Source organism: Leptonotus elevatus, chromosome 4, assembly GCF_054856555.1.
Source record: "Leptonotus elevatus isolate MCC_2025b chromosome 4, RoL_Lele_1.0, whole genome shotgun sequence".
NCBI classification, from domain to species: Eukaryota; Metazoa; Chordata; class Actinopteri; order Syngnathiformes; family Syngnathidae; genus Leptonotus; species Leptonotus elevatus.
Genome location: NC_141242.1, coordinates 17563472 through 17578388, shown reverse-complemented (window position 1 = coordinate 17578388; position 14917 = coordinate 17563472). Strand labels below are relative to the sequence as shown.

Below are 14917 nucleotides of genomic sequence, written 5' to 3'. Positions count from 1 at the left end.
TGCAAGGGAGCATATGTAATGGTTGAATTTAATTCTTTCTGCCGTTGTACGAGTCCACAAAACTGCGGCTTATCGGACCTGAATTCCTTCCGGTGAGATCTAATCACCTCTGCAAGAAATGAGACCTACCTGAGCAGAACAGTAATGTAAGGTCTGGAGGCTGCAAGGAAATACCCATTAGGCATGAAGCGAGGAAATGAGGGAGCAGGAGGAGCAAAGGTCAAGAAGAAAGGCGGTGGTAAGACATGAAGGGAAAGAAAGCGATGGATACAGAAATAAAGAGAGAGTTGGTTATAAGCACGCATGCTGAACTGTAGCTGAGATTTCAAAGTAAGATGGCTGTTGCATCACGTTAACTGACGTAGTATCATATTACTTCACTAATTGTGATAAACCACTCAATGTTTTTTTTTTTTTGTGAGTGAATCGACAAGATCACCCAGTGGGTTTAAACAAATGGATTTAGATTTGAACGAAACTTGGTGTACTTGTTGATAGTGACGGCACAACACTAAATCTCAAATTTTAGGTCAATCGGCACAGGGGTTTAGGACCTACAGGCTGCCAAATGTTTGACATTTTCTGCAAAAAGGGGCATCCTATTCATTGAATATTCATGGGAAGTTATGGATATGGATACTCTGACTCCTTAATACTGATAAACAAAAAAATGACATCTTTGAAATTGAAAGTTGTCGATGTTGTGCGAGATTATATTACATGAAAGGTTTTGTTAAAGTCACTTGAACCACAAGGTTCAAGGTCAACTAAAACACAAAGGTAAAAATCAAAAGGTTACTCAAATATGTGCCAATCTTCTAAATGATTTTGTGATTATTGGTCCAGTAGTTCCTGAGCTATAAGGGTTCAAAAGAATGCAGCCAAAAATGGTACAATTTGGCAGGCCGTAGCTCCCGAATCCTGGTCCGATTGGCCTAAAATGTGAGATTTTGTGTTGTGCCATCACTATCAACAAGTACACTAAGTGTTATCAAAATCCAAACATGCTTGGCTAGAAATTCCAGATCTCTTTTGGGTGACTTCACATGGAATGACCCCCAAAAAAAAATCTGACACTAAAATTGGTGCGCCTTACAGTTCAGAGGTCATGGGTTTGAAGCCTTCCTTTGTGAAGTTTGGAGGTGTGAGTGCGAATGGTTGTTTGTTCCCTGTGATTAGCTGGTGATCCTTTTAGGGTGTCCCACACCTCTCCCCCAAAAGGGAGTTGGGATTGGTTGGGGTTGTTGGATAAGCGGTGGCTAGAATGGATGGACATTCCAAAATCTAAAATAATCTGACCCAATTTTCCAAGGTTTCCTGGTAAAATGGCTTTGTGTCACCAATTTTTCATTAGAAATAAAAATCTGAAGAATCAGGTTCAAAAAGATCAATTAATATCCAAACAACTGTGATCTGTGTTACAAATGAGCACTAATGGAAAGTGGTATTATAAAAAGAAAAAAAAGCAATGGTCATCCTAACCACAATCCTCTCACATGAGTAATGCTCTGCCATGCATTGACCTGCAAGTCTTCCATTTTGTTTAAAGCAACACACGCACAAACAAAGGGACGATGGCCATTGCTATCTTACATTGATGCTCCCATTACACAAACTGTAATACACTAAAGTAGCAGTGAGGACAGCAAAAAAAATAAATGCAGGCCAACAAGAAATGACTTGCTCAAGGACAGCCAGTGATGATGTTGCTATGGCAACAGACTCTTCACATCAATATAGACGCTGCTAAAAAAAAAAAAAAGCCAAATATGCCAAGTCCCTATCTACTCTATCATAAACAGAGTCAATGTACTTGCTTATAGTGACGGGTAATGTGTTTAAGGTGATACAGAGGACAAGGTTACAACAGCTGAGGGACAACCTCCTGATACATCCAAAAGGCAAGGAGTGTGTACTGTGCACACTTTAAAGACAAAACTAAAAAGCACAATTGAGCAAAATTGTAGAGCTTCCACTATGGGAGGGCTTTTACAGTGTATGTATTTGGAGTGCGTCTGTAAGTAAAGTGAAAGTGTGAAGTAACATTTATTGAAGGATCCCCTCGAAAATGAAATGATGTATCTCAAGGGGAAACCCTTTAAAAGCAATAAATCAAATCAAATTATCGGGTGAGGTGGCCTGGGCTGGTGGCGATCAGATTTTTGTTAAGTTCTTGTACACCAAATCTTGCTGTGTTTTCATGCACCCTGCTCTGTGCACTGGGGCATGCTAGAATATAAAAGGGCCCAAACTGTCTTCACCAAGTCAGAAAGAAGCATAAAATAGTCTGCAATAAATAACTGAGAATCAGGGGGAACTATGTGGCGAACGCCTGGTTGATTAATTAATTAAGAGGTGAGTGTCCTTAGCCCTCAGGCCCCACATCTGTGCAGCCCTTCTTGCTGTGGCTGCATTTTCTCTGTCGCGACGTCACATCCCTGCTGGATAGCTGGGATTCCTCGCTCCCACAATACAGCTGCACTTTGCATTTCTGTTTGTGTGAATGCAGAGGGTCCTCATTGTACAATATGTAGTAGGTATGTGTGTGTCTGAAAAAGAGAGAGACAGAGAGAGAGAGAGAAAGAGATCCACGTTGTATCCTGGATTTGAATGATAATAGAGGCGCTGACCCTGAGAGGTGTTTTACTGCGCTTTTGTTGGTTTTTTTCCGTCTCACTCAGAAACCTCCTCCTCTTTTGAGACTGCACAGAGTCCACTCTGCCTATCTCATGTGCTAAAATTCCTGTGATTTATGCCTCTCTGGCACCGTTACGGATCATCAGACTGATGTGAAGGAGGAGGATGCAGACACAAGCACAAGCAAACGCAAACAAGTACATCACCAAAATCCAACATCTTCATGAATAAGCACTTTTACGCCTAGAATTAAGAAGAAGAAAAAACAACAACATCTGGCCTCTTGTTTACATTATGTTACTTTGTCACTCAATCAGTTCTACTGTTAATGGTGAGTTTAAGCCAAATCAAAAAAATGTAAGGAAAATAGATAAGATTGTGAGTACAGTGATGCAATGATAGTACACATGAAGGTAAAAGGGGCACTTGGCTTATAAATTTGAATTATTACAGTGTGGTCAGTTCATTGCAGCATTTGACCTCCTTGGTGAAAAGGTTACTCTGCAACCTGTTTATTCATTACAAATGTTTTATTAACCTTGCACATAGCTTATCTTTTTACATTTATTTATAAAGTGCATAATTTAGATAGAAAACACAATAAAGTAAATATAATATGAATAAAAAGTATCCAGAAGAAAAACACCATTCAAAATATATGGTAGGATAATTGAAGAAAGCTACACTGCTGTTGTTTACATCCACATGCTAAATCTAATCTAAACGCTCTTGAACTTATACCCTTTTGGAGTGCGTGCACATTGTCCAGACTCCGTTTATTGAACTCAGCTCACAAGTGACAAGCGTAACGCATGACCAATCAAGCCACACTTAATCCAACAGTTACATTCCTGTAATAGTTGGAATGAGCGTGAATCCATTTGTTATGCCTGGAGAGTCAGGCACAAAGATGATGTAATATGAAGGCAACTGTAGTTGGGTTACCGTCGTGGGTGTGACAGTGTCGCAACAGAGCTAACCCAATCCCGACACATCAAAATAATGATTGGATGATGACAGGATGGTTATATCATATGACGTACAGTAGACATTTTTATAGTGCAAAAATATGTATCCTAATGCTGCACAGCACTCCTCGCACTCAGAAGCAATTCCCTTTGCTCATTGGAGAACACATAAGGAAAGTAACAGCAATGACTAATACATTAGACAACAGGACTCATTTGACTACAGAGCTCGACCCCTACTCCGTAGTAATGGGGTAAAACTGATCTGGGTTTCCATAGTTCCCAAACCAGAACAGCATTTGAAGGTGGGAGATTTGGAACAAGGCAGCAAATTACAAAGAAGAAGTTACACAACTCAAAATAACGCTGAACCATTCCGATGCACAGTTGAGACTTTGACTTGGGCACAGGATCAAACAACTGACAGAAGCAAATAAACCCTTGGTCATAGCTGACCCACTGAAGCATTATATAAATAAATCCAGTGTGTCATAAAGTAACTAACAAAAGAGGGTATAATGTAGTTATATGGCATGTGTCAAAATAACCAACATTGAACTGGTACTAGTGGTTAGTCCAACCAAGGGTGTCACAAAGACAATCACTCGTAGTCACCACAGGTCGTTGGTCTGTGATGCTTATCTATTGTGTTATTTCACTGAAAGGCCATTTAGGTTCACCACACATTCAAAGACAAATCTCAGGTTAATTAAAGACTCATGGTAGGTTAAAAAGATGCTAAACTGTCCATACGGGACAGGTTGTTTATGTTTGGCCGGCTACCAGCCCGGGGTGTATCCTGCCTCTTCCCCAAAGTGAGTTGGTATAGACCCTTGTGAGGATAAGCAGTATACGGAATGAGATGGATGGATGAACAATTAATTGGCCAAGTTGTCATGAATTTTCCGCATAGTCGATCAAAGAAATTAACTCAAAATGACCATCTCTTCTCAAAGTATGGAATACAACCATCCATCCATCCATTTTCTGAACCGCACTCAAAATAAAATATTTGTACAAAAATCCATATTCTTTGAGCATGTGCAACGTATGAACTCACCGTAAATTCTATACAAATCCTTCTGAGTTAGGCATAATAGTAATGCAATGAGTATCGATATAAATGAGAATAATCTTCCAATTACCATATTGCTTTGATTAATGGCCTATATAGAGGACATATGATGGATTCTGGACCACGAGTGTGGGATGTGTAAGGGTGCTGCAGTGAGAAAACTGCACCAAAGTCAAGGTCAATAGCTTACCTATCTATTTGTTAATGGATGAAGTAGAGCAGGACAGCCAGCACTGAGGGGGGAATGGAGCCCCCCACCCCCAGCCCCCCCAATCACAGGACATCCTGCCAAGGCAAGCTGAGCTGACAGCCACTAAAGCCGAGGCTCCCCACATGTGCTAATCTCGCAGATTTAAAATGGGAACACAGAATAGAGCGTAGAGCAAAGAGCAGGACAAGCCTGTCTGATCCACGGCCGTATGTCTGAGGGCATGCAAATGCATATGTGAAACATACATCACATACTCCAGCAACAAAACTGAACAAATGGGGTGGTGGGGGCATCAGTGTGAATAAATTAAACTCGTACACACGGAAAAAGGCTGCATATTTCAAAGGCAATCTTCAGATATGTTGATGCTGATTTCAGATTGCAGCCGCTTGCAGTGTTTGAGAGCGCAAGCGGCAGAAGAGAAAGAAAAGTGAGTAGGTGGAAGAAGAGAGAGCAACCCCTTCCATTCCTCATGAAGGCAGACTGGGAACCAGCAAGAAGCAGCAAAAAAACCATGACAACCAGACAACCAATGTTGGCAGCCGACCCAGCGTTCACGCAGTTTTAGCCAGACATGCAGCTAAGCAAGGGTTAATTTGAACTGACACAAAAGACACAGTAGCTGACTTATAATGACTGCCCAAACAAGGCAGAACAAAGCGAGCGGCAATGACAAAGATCAGTTACAGTATACGTCACTAAAACATGAAAATAGATATAATATTGTAGCAATTTGGAGCAGCAGGGGGAAGAAGTGATGTACTATACACGCTCTTCACTGCACTAGAGGACAATCACCATGAAATTCTAAATGGCATAGGAGAATAAAATAAGAAAGAACAGTAAGCAGGAGCACTGGTAGGGAGAAATTGTTCGTTTTGCTTTACCTGCTGCTTTAATTTCTTGTGGTGTCCATTGTTGAAGATTCCCAATATATACAACCTGTACCATTCCCAGAATCTTTTCATTGGGGAATTTGGGAGTAGCCGTCCAGATTTTGTAGCACATTTTTTACCCTAAATTGAATTCCACCATTGCTATTTTTTTCCTTCTTTTTCTCATCATGCAGTACCTACCTGAAATGTAATATTGTAACAAATATTTTAACCACCCTTCACCAACACTATACAATACATTGTTTTTCAGTGATAAAACCAGGATGTGTGGTTCTACCACTCAATACCAACACACCATTGCGTTAGCATTCCTCATTTATTTCTACATTTAACTGTAACTTACAGTTAAATTGGAAAAAATTGGTCAAAATTGGAACGAGAGAAGCTAGCTGTTGTGTCATGTGCTAGTGATTATTTTGTAGCCAATGTGCTACTGACAAACTTTACATTATAACTCCTATTAGGACACAGTGAGAGGGAAGGGTACATTTGCGTTGAAACGTACGATACAGTTACATTTAGCTTACCTGGCTGGGAGCTTAACATCCCTAAACCTCTGGTCCTAGAATCACCCCTGGTAGTAGCTAAACAAACTGCAGTCATTGATTTGTTCACAAAGAAGAGGCATGCTTCTGTTACAATGAAATGTAAAAGTAGGATCAGCAGAAAACAAACACGCCATTTAAAAAACTGTACCTCGCAACATTTTCATCCTAATTGCACAATACACGAATGGTTGTAGTGCAAGAGACATGCCGATTTACCCCCCGTAAAACCCACTCTTTCAGCAATGTTTCACTAATTTACTGACCTCCCATCAAAAGATCAAGCCCTTTCCACCTCCGGAGGTCAGCGATAGAGACATGGAAAAGAACGAGAACGAGGTGTAATGAAGAGAATGGTCAATACTTTGCTTGACTTCATAATGCTCACTTCACGCACCTATCATGATCTCTTTATGTGTTTCTATTCAAGGTCTTATTTTCTACTACTCCTCCTCTTCTTCGCCTTCATCCTTCACTATACTCCCCACCACTTCTCAGTCTCCTTCGTCATCATTACTCTCTGAAAATCGTTGGCTACATACATACATTCTTCCCAATCGATGCAATTCTACCAAGGTCTTGTCTGATTTTCCACATGGTTGAATTCCTGTATGAATCTTGAGTGGGCCAGGGAAGCCAATGGGTAAAGAGAGAGGATGGGTGCCCTATGATAGAAATTGTCATCATAAAGTAATCCAAGTCAAAGTCGGAACATATAGATCAGATGAAGCGCACATGAACATGCAGTAGCCTCCCATCATTTAGGGTACATTTCAGGGCTGATGGAGAAAGGCTTTGGCTTTGACCTAAGAACTAACAGCTGGGCCCAGACAGGCTTGGCTTCATGTGACCCTGCTCAGTTCTAGAGTGCTAATAAGCTAGGAGTAACACAGCGTAGACACTGGATCAAGCTTTTTAAATCGCCTAACAAATCCACAAAAACACAAATTTACCATTTATTTCCCTCATTCACTTGACTAAAGTAAGGTCTCACTAAGTGTTTCTCTTTAAACAATAAAGTTTTGGCGTCCAACTAGTAAAAAAGGTCAACACACAACCTTACTGTCTTTAAAAAGAAAATCAATTACTGTATTAACTCTTTGACTGCCATAAACGTTATAAAACGTTTAGCATAAACCTAGGGAAGGGCGCCGAGGACGTTAAAAGACGTCCCCTATGTTTTTTTTTTTTTTTTCAAAAACGGGTGCAGGAAAGCCTTGGGCAGCTGTGCTGAAAGTATCAGGCATATCTGAATAGTAAAAGACTCGTTTTGGCCCCTAGAGGGCAGCGATGACTCTCTTTGCACAAGGTTGGATGGGCCGCCCACCGTGGGCGTCAGTAGAAGACGTGAGGCGGAGCTAGAGTGTTGAGGAGACAATGGCTGATCCAAGCCACAATGGCTTGACCAAGCAACCGGTTACAAGCAGCTCACGCTTGAGCATTTTTTTCAAAGACGGAAAGCATCAATCAATACTAAAAAGCGCATTGATGTCGACGATGATGATGACTCCGAGCTCTACGCCAAAGTTGGAAGCTTTGGCGTGACTGTTATGAACACGTAGTAAGCCTCACCGGCTAAGCGCGGCTAGCGCTGCTAAGGCCGGAAAACGCGCACAATAGCCGGCCGGGTACTTCTACACAATCGGACATTCGATCGGGCGATGGAGAGTTGGCATCGACCAATGCAGATTGATGATGATGATGATGATGACTCCGAGCTCTACGCCAAAGTTGGAAGCTTTGGCGTGACTGTTATGAACACGTAGTAAGCCTCACCGGCTAAGCGCGGCTAGCGCGGCTAGCGCTGCTAAGGCCGGAAAACGCGCACAATAGCCGGCCGGGTACTTCTGCACAAGCGGACTAGTCTTGTGCCCTGTGATTGGTTGATGGCCAGTCTAGGGTCACCCACAACCCTAATGAGGACAAGCGGTATAGTCATTGGATTGGTGGAAAGCAAATAGAATATGGATTGTAACAGAAGTTTAAGTTTTAAAAAATTGCCTGTTTACAGGTAGCATCAGCAAATTACTGCAATCGAACCCTAGGGGTTCATTGAGTCAGTCTCAGGTGTTCGGTGGGAACAGGGAGATCAAGACACACAGTCAAATCTAATGATCCATGATGAAGATAACGCCTTGCTTAGCCATCACTGGCTGCAGGTGATCCAGCTACATTACTTGGTAGGGATAGACCGATAATCGGCCCGGCTGATAATCGGCACCGATATTCAGCATTTTATTAATATCGGCATCTGCCTTTTTTTTTTCTTCTTTTTTTTTGATGGTGGATATATTAAAAACTGTTATTTTTGCTCCGGCGGGCACTTTTCAGTCAGCGGCTGTTGACTCCCTGCAGAATTGGCACCATCTGATTAGTTCTGATGAAAGATGAAAGTCCAATCTTTCATTTGGTAGTACGTGTGTTTCCATAGTCCAAACAGAACATTTTTTGTGGACCTTGAAAGATCAGTCAAAATGCTTAAATCGGCTGGCACTGGCGGCATCCCTTTTCTGAAAACGTCTGGCAGTCAAAGAGTTAACTAGAAGGCAAGATGAAGTTTTTAACAAAGGTCTCAACAAATTCTGAGTCATCCTGTGAACATTTATTTTTATTTTTTAATGGAGTGTTGTTCAACGACACCTGCCACAAGTGACGGAGGTGTTTTCGTGCTTTGGCCAAGTGGTTTTGACCGTTTCCATTGACAGCATAGAGTAGACATTCCCTCCTTACTTGTCATTATCAGGGAGGAATATCATGTAGTGTGAAACACTATGGATTGCTTCCACCGGACAGTAAATCTTTGAAATTGATCCCAATGAACCACCCCAACTCAACAGCAATCAATCAAAACCGAATTAACGGCTTTTCATTATCATGGCATGTACCACAATCCCCGAGCAGTCTAACTCATGTGTCTGAATGTGTGAAAGGGTAGATAAAACATGTTGCTCAATCTTGCATAGTCATGCACTGTAAAGTCCTTCTATGAACTACAATGGGAGCAGTGCGGATACAAAGATAAATGAAACTGCTAAATTCCTGGAATAAATGCAGTGAACCGAGAAAGAGAATGCCTCAGCAGACACTGCAACACATCACGTGGAGCATTTTGGTGGGTGCATGTCAATATGAAGGCCCTTGAAGCTGATTATTGCTCTCTCTAAATGTCCATCAAAGAATCAAGGAGCCTACACAACCTCTAGCTCGCGGCTTGTCAATACCTAAATCTTGCAAGAACAAGGATTTACACTGGATTAAGAGGGCGTTTTAGCCAAACAATGGGCAACATTTATTCCACTAATCAAGTACGTTCGGGATAAGAAAGAAAGAAATTTGAGTTTCATTTTCTGATGGAAGCAGTGATTCAGCTACACTGAGAACAAAACTAATCTAGAATTGTTAGCGTTCTTAAAGTGTCATAAATTGCAAGAAATACAAGGAATATGCTATTTCACTCACAATTTGTATGTTCTGCAAGTGTGCAACTGTTTTTAAGTTACCATACCATCGACATCTTAAGCAAAGGGCAAAAACTCTTCACTATGTTCTTAAATTGGAATGGCAGTATCGCAGTTGAAAAATCATCCAGACAGAAGCATGTTTTTGTCAAATCCCCACATGAGGCAGGACCACAATGATCACCTAGCAGACACACCGGTCTCACACTAGGTCCCAACCCTCAAGCACAATAACTGTCATTGGTTTAAGATTGGCTTCCATGCCTCTGTGGCTCCAGCCCTAATGAGCAGTCACCCATGCAGCCACAACCTATTAGAGGATCTTGTTCTGGCCCGGACGGGTGCACACACAGGACAGAAAGCAATATAACCCAAGGAAATAGAGAGAAAATGGCAGCAAAGACTAACGAAAATGGCTTGTGTAGACCAAGCAAATATCATCTCCATCTGTTGTTAGTAGACCATAACAAAACACGATTATGTATCAGTTTAAAGAACAGAGTATGTAGTCTGCAATGAGTCTGCATTTGCCAACACGCAAGGGCTATGTCGCTAAGCTAGAGCGGGCCTGCCCATTGGGCCACGTGATTGTGTGAGCGACTGGGGACTTTGGCTGCGTTGGGGATTAAATCAGGAAGCCAAACCAGAACCACTTTGGTGGCTGTGTGTGTGTCAGGACTAATCACTTAATGAACAGGGAAGAGCACCACTGCTCAGCTCAACCAGAGGACACACTCCTCTCCTCTAATAATACCGCCCAACCAGCACAGCTTTAGCCCAACGGAAGGTGCCTACTGTCACTCATGACTGGGCCTGGCGCGTGAGGCATGCCCAGTTGCGGGCTGACCCTTTCTAAAAGACCAGGCTGAGAGAGCTGACATATTTCATTAACGGTCAAATGAGATATTATGCATGTCATTAATCTAAATAGGTCCAGCATGGATTAGCTGCATGGGCAATGGTTATGTAATTGTTTTTCTAACAGAATACACAAACCATGTGCGAGCCTTTTACTTCAGCACAAGTAAAGGTCATTTCAAATGGCAAGATAAAAGTGGTCACATTAAAATGTGTTATTTAATCATTTTCTCAGTGAAACTGAATTTCACAAATGAAATGTCAACATAGGAAGGATGCAATTCTGACACTTGAGCTTATAGACGCTTACATGAGTCTGACAAACAAGCCTTGCCAGAAATCGGGACAAAATCTGCTCATAAATGCATCATGAGGCATGGATGATCCCGCCGACACCAAATCATTACCAGTCTGTACCCAGCAGACCCTTGCGCCAGCAGCATACCACCAGCAAAGCCTCCTCTGAGAGCAAACTGAACTGGATCTTTCTGCGAGTGACAATTTGTCCAGGAGGAGCAGAGAGGAGGGACAGCAAAGATACTTGTGGCGATGCATTCATAATTAATCTTTTGCGCAAAACACCATGCAACATTTATTTCTCTTGAAGAATTTTGCAGATGCAGCAGGTATCATATAATTAGTTTATTATCCACAAGCTAGCAACAACACTTGAGCTTTGGTTCCATAAAGCGGTACGGTTCAGTTCTGTTTATACTGCGTGTTATTTATTTCCAAAACCAACCAAAAACTGCCATACTTCACGGTCATAGGGGTCGCAGTGGTATGCTTCAGTGCACTTGAAGATAGTAGAGATAGACTCTCACTGTTGTCTATCGATTGGACAACAGAGACTTCTTTCGTATTACAACATAATGATTTAAATTGAAGATGAATACAGGCAGCAAGATGGAACATTGTGGCTGCAGAGCAGTTCTGGGTTTACACCTCGCCTTCCTTTGTGGACTGTGTATGTTCTTCTCGCGCTTGTGTGAGTTTTCTACGGGTACTCTGGCTTCCTCCCACACTCCAAAAACATACACAGGTCGGTCATTCAAAGAATCTAAAATACCCACTGGTGTGAATATGAATGGTTCAGGCTAGTCTTGTGCCCTGTGATTGGTTGATGGCCAGTCTAGGATCACCCACAACCCTAATGAGGACAAGCGGTATAGTCATTGGATTGGTGGAAAGCAAATAGAATATGGATTGTAACAGAAGTTTAAGTTTTAAAAAATTGCCTGTTTACAGGTAGCATCAGCAAATTACTGCAATCGAACCCTAGGGGTTCATTGAGTCAGTCTCAGGTGTTCGGTGGGAACAGGGAGATCAAGACACACAGTCAAATCTAATGATCCATGATGAAGATAACGCCTTGCTTAGCCATCACTGGCTGCAGGTGATCCAGCTACATTACTTGGTAGGGATAGACCGATAATCGGCCCGGCTGATAATCGGCACCGATATTCAGCATTTTATTAATATCGGCATCTGCCTTTTTTTTTTTCTTCTTTTTTTTTGATGGTGGATATATTAAAAACTGTTATTTTTGCTCCGGCGGGCACTTTTCAGTCAGCGGCTGTTGACTCCCTGCAGAATTGGCACCATCTGATTAGTTGCTCGTGCAGTGCTAACAGCCAAGAAGCAGTGAAAGCTCGGTTCTTCTCTAGATGGTCACATGCAGAAGAGAAAATCGAAGAAAGAAGGGCCACAGGGCCGGTGTGCAGTTTAAGAGGTAAACTTTTTTATATATATATATATATATATATATATATATATATATATATATATATATATATATATATATATATATATATATAAAGCTGCCCCGGCTAGGTGACAATGCCCTAGCTCGCGAATTGGCGCTATTAACCTGCGAGCTAACCGGCTAGCTTACGAATTAATGGCCATTAGGTTAGCCCGCAATCTAACCTAATAGCCGTTTTTTAGCGGCTATTTGGGAGTTGGCGTGTGGGTGAACGGTTAACCCTCGAGCAAACGGTTAGTTCACGAATTAGCGGACATTTGGGAATTAGCGTGCGGGCTAACGGTTACGAAATATTGATAAAGTGAGCGAGTGGCTGTGCGTTCCTGTATGTGTTTGTGTGTGTACGCCACATTATAGTTGGTACAGAAGCCGATGTCGAAGCACTCCAAGTGAAAGTCACTCATTGCTGTTTCACGACTTTCTACCACAGAAAACCAGTACGGTGAAGACTGCAGCGGCATATGGGGCACACAAGAATGACGGAACACCCACAAAAAGAAAAGGAGAGAAGACAGCCGCGTTGCCAGTAGCTGCGTTGTGGATACACTTTTTGTTTTAGAACTTTAAAACAAAGATAAGTCAAAGATGAACATTGAACATTTCAGTTATATTTATTTTTGGGGAAACTTAATTACTATAGTACATTTTTATAAGATATTTGTTTTCATTTAACTGTATAGGACATAATGCTGAGCCTGGGGGCACAATGCACTTTCTGTCAGAATTTTCTACGATCTAAAAACCCTTTAACATGTTGCAAATCACAAAAGCTGTTTAATAAACATGTGCTTAAAGGCCATTCAAGCAGTCAAGTGCTGGAGTTATTATTATTTTATTATCAAAAATTTTGACACCAACTTTTTTTCTGCAAATGTATTTAGGCTTCAAATATCGGTTATTGGCCTCCCTGACTACAGATAATCGGTATTGGCCCTGAAAAAAAGCATATCGGTCTGTCTCCATTACTTGGCCTATCTGTGCTGCAGGGAATTTGGTAGTCGACTCTGTAGTCGACTTATGCCTGTTGTTATGGTACGTTGTGTGATTCTTTAATACTGTAATCCCTTCATACTACATTGAGGGGGGGAAAGAAAGTGGTTGGACATGTGTGTAATATGAATTCACATGTACAACAAAATGTATGGTGTTCCACAAGGTTCAATTCTGGGGCCTCTGCTGATTTCATTGTTTCTGCTGCCCCTGGGTTCCATCTCTTTTTTTTAACACAAAAAAACAGCGGTGATTGTTTTAAAGTGCTCTAAAAATATAGAGTTAAGTAAGTTGAGTGACGAGAGTCAGCAACCTAACTGCATGATTTGCACAGCTGAGCAAATTGAGCAACACTTGTCCAGCACAACTAAAGGAACACTTAAAATGCATGGAGTTGGGGAACAAAAGAACACAAAGCTTTCAAAATTCAAGGTGAAAAGAGGCAGATTCGATGGAAAGGCTACTGTCTCCCTGTTCATTTTGTTCACCAGTAAACCCTATACATATGTCTTGAATTTAGAAAAAAAAAAAGTCAATGAAGAAGGGTTCAGGGAATGCGAATGGGAAACTGGTGGGGTTCAGTATCTCTAAAAGGGTCATGAAAAGAAAGCATTTAACAAAAACGTTATTGTTTAGTCGTGTAGCACGTTGTGTTATACTGGCTAGCGAATTTTGTGATAAAAGAGTTGAAATGGGTTTGAAACAGTGATGCAATTCTACAACACTAGAAAGGAAGGCCAAGATAATCAACATATTGATTAATAGGCTACTTTGCAAAAGAAAGCACGGTTATTACTTTTGGATCTTGGACTTTTTGATACAGCTCAATAATGCATGTGCAACTTGTAAATGTTAGGTTTCTGTAGGAGTTTGCAATCGAAATTTGACGAGGTATTCCAAATAGCAAAGTTTGAAGAAAGGTGGACGATACGGCACCATGCCAGGACTGAGAGGAAATCCCCATCAGCAAACATTCGGGACATGAACAGACCAGGGGCACATTTGAAGAAAACACTGGCCGAGAAAATGCAATTTGCACGCATACACGGCTGCTCAGCACGACCAGCTGGGCCAGGTAGCACAAGTGACGCCTATTTGCTGCGTTTGAGACAACAGATGGGAGGAAAATCAGCAGAAACATGGGCTTTTTAGAGGGTCACAAGCACTGCATCGCGTAGCTTGCCTCTTCTTTTGCATGCATGGCTCCACTGGCAGCACATACCTCACAATAGATCCACACTTTGACCAAACATGCCCTCAAATCAAATATGATGAACTGAACTCCTGTTTCTATCATGAATTACTTTGAGCAACAACAAACTGCAGTGTCATTGGAGTCAATAGTGAGATATGTGCCTGTTTTTTTTGCCCAGGGCAATATGAAGATGCCATGAAGCTCCTATTTCCCAGCACCTGTCAGGGTGATACCCACGGCACCATGTTGAAGGAAACCCACGTCATGCAGCCACAACCTAGAGGAGAACCGCCTGACTGACTGCTTTCCTTGCCTTGCT

The 14917-nt window shown here is 41.7% G+C and overlaps 1 protein-coding gene across 2 annotated transcripts in view; it reads right to left on the bottom strand.

The window, feature by feature from the left end:
• Window positions 1-14917, bottom strand: part of brsk2a (BR serine/threonine kinase 2a) — a 182678-nt gene that overhangs the window by 166986 nt on the left and 775 nt on the right. The gene's annotated exons all lie outside the window — the stretch shown is intronic.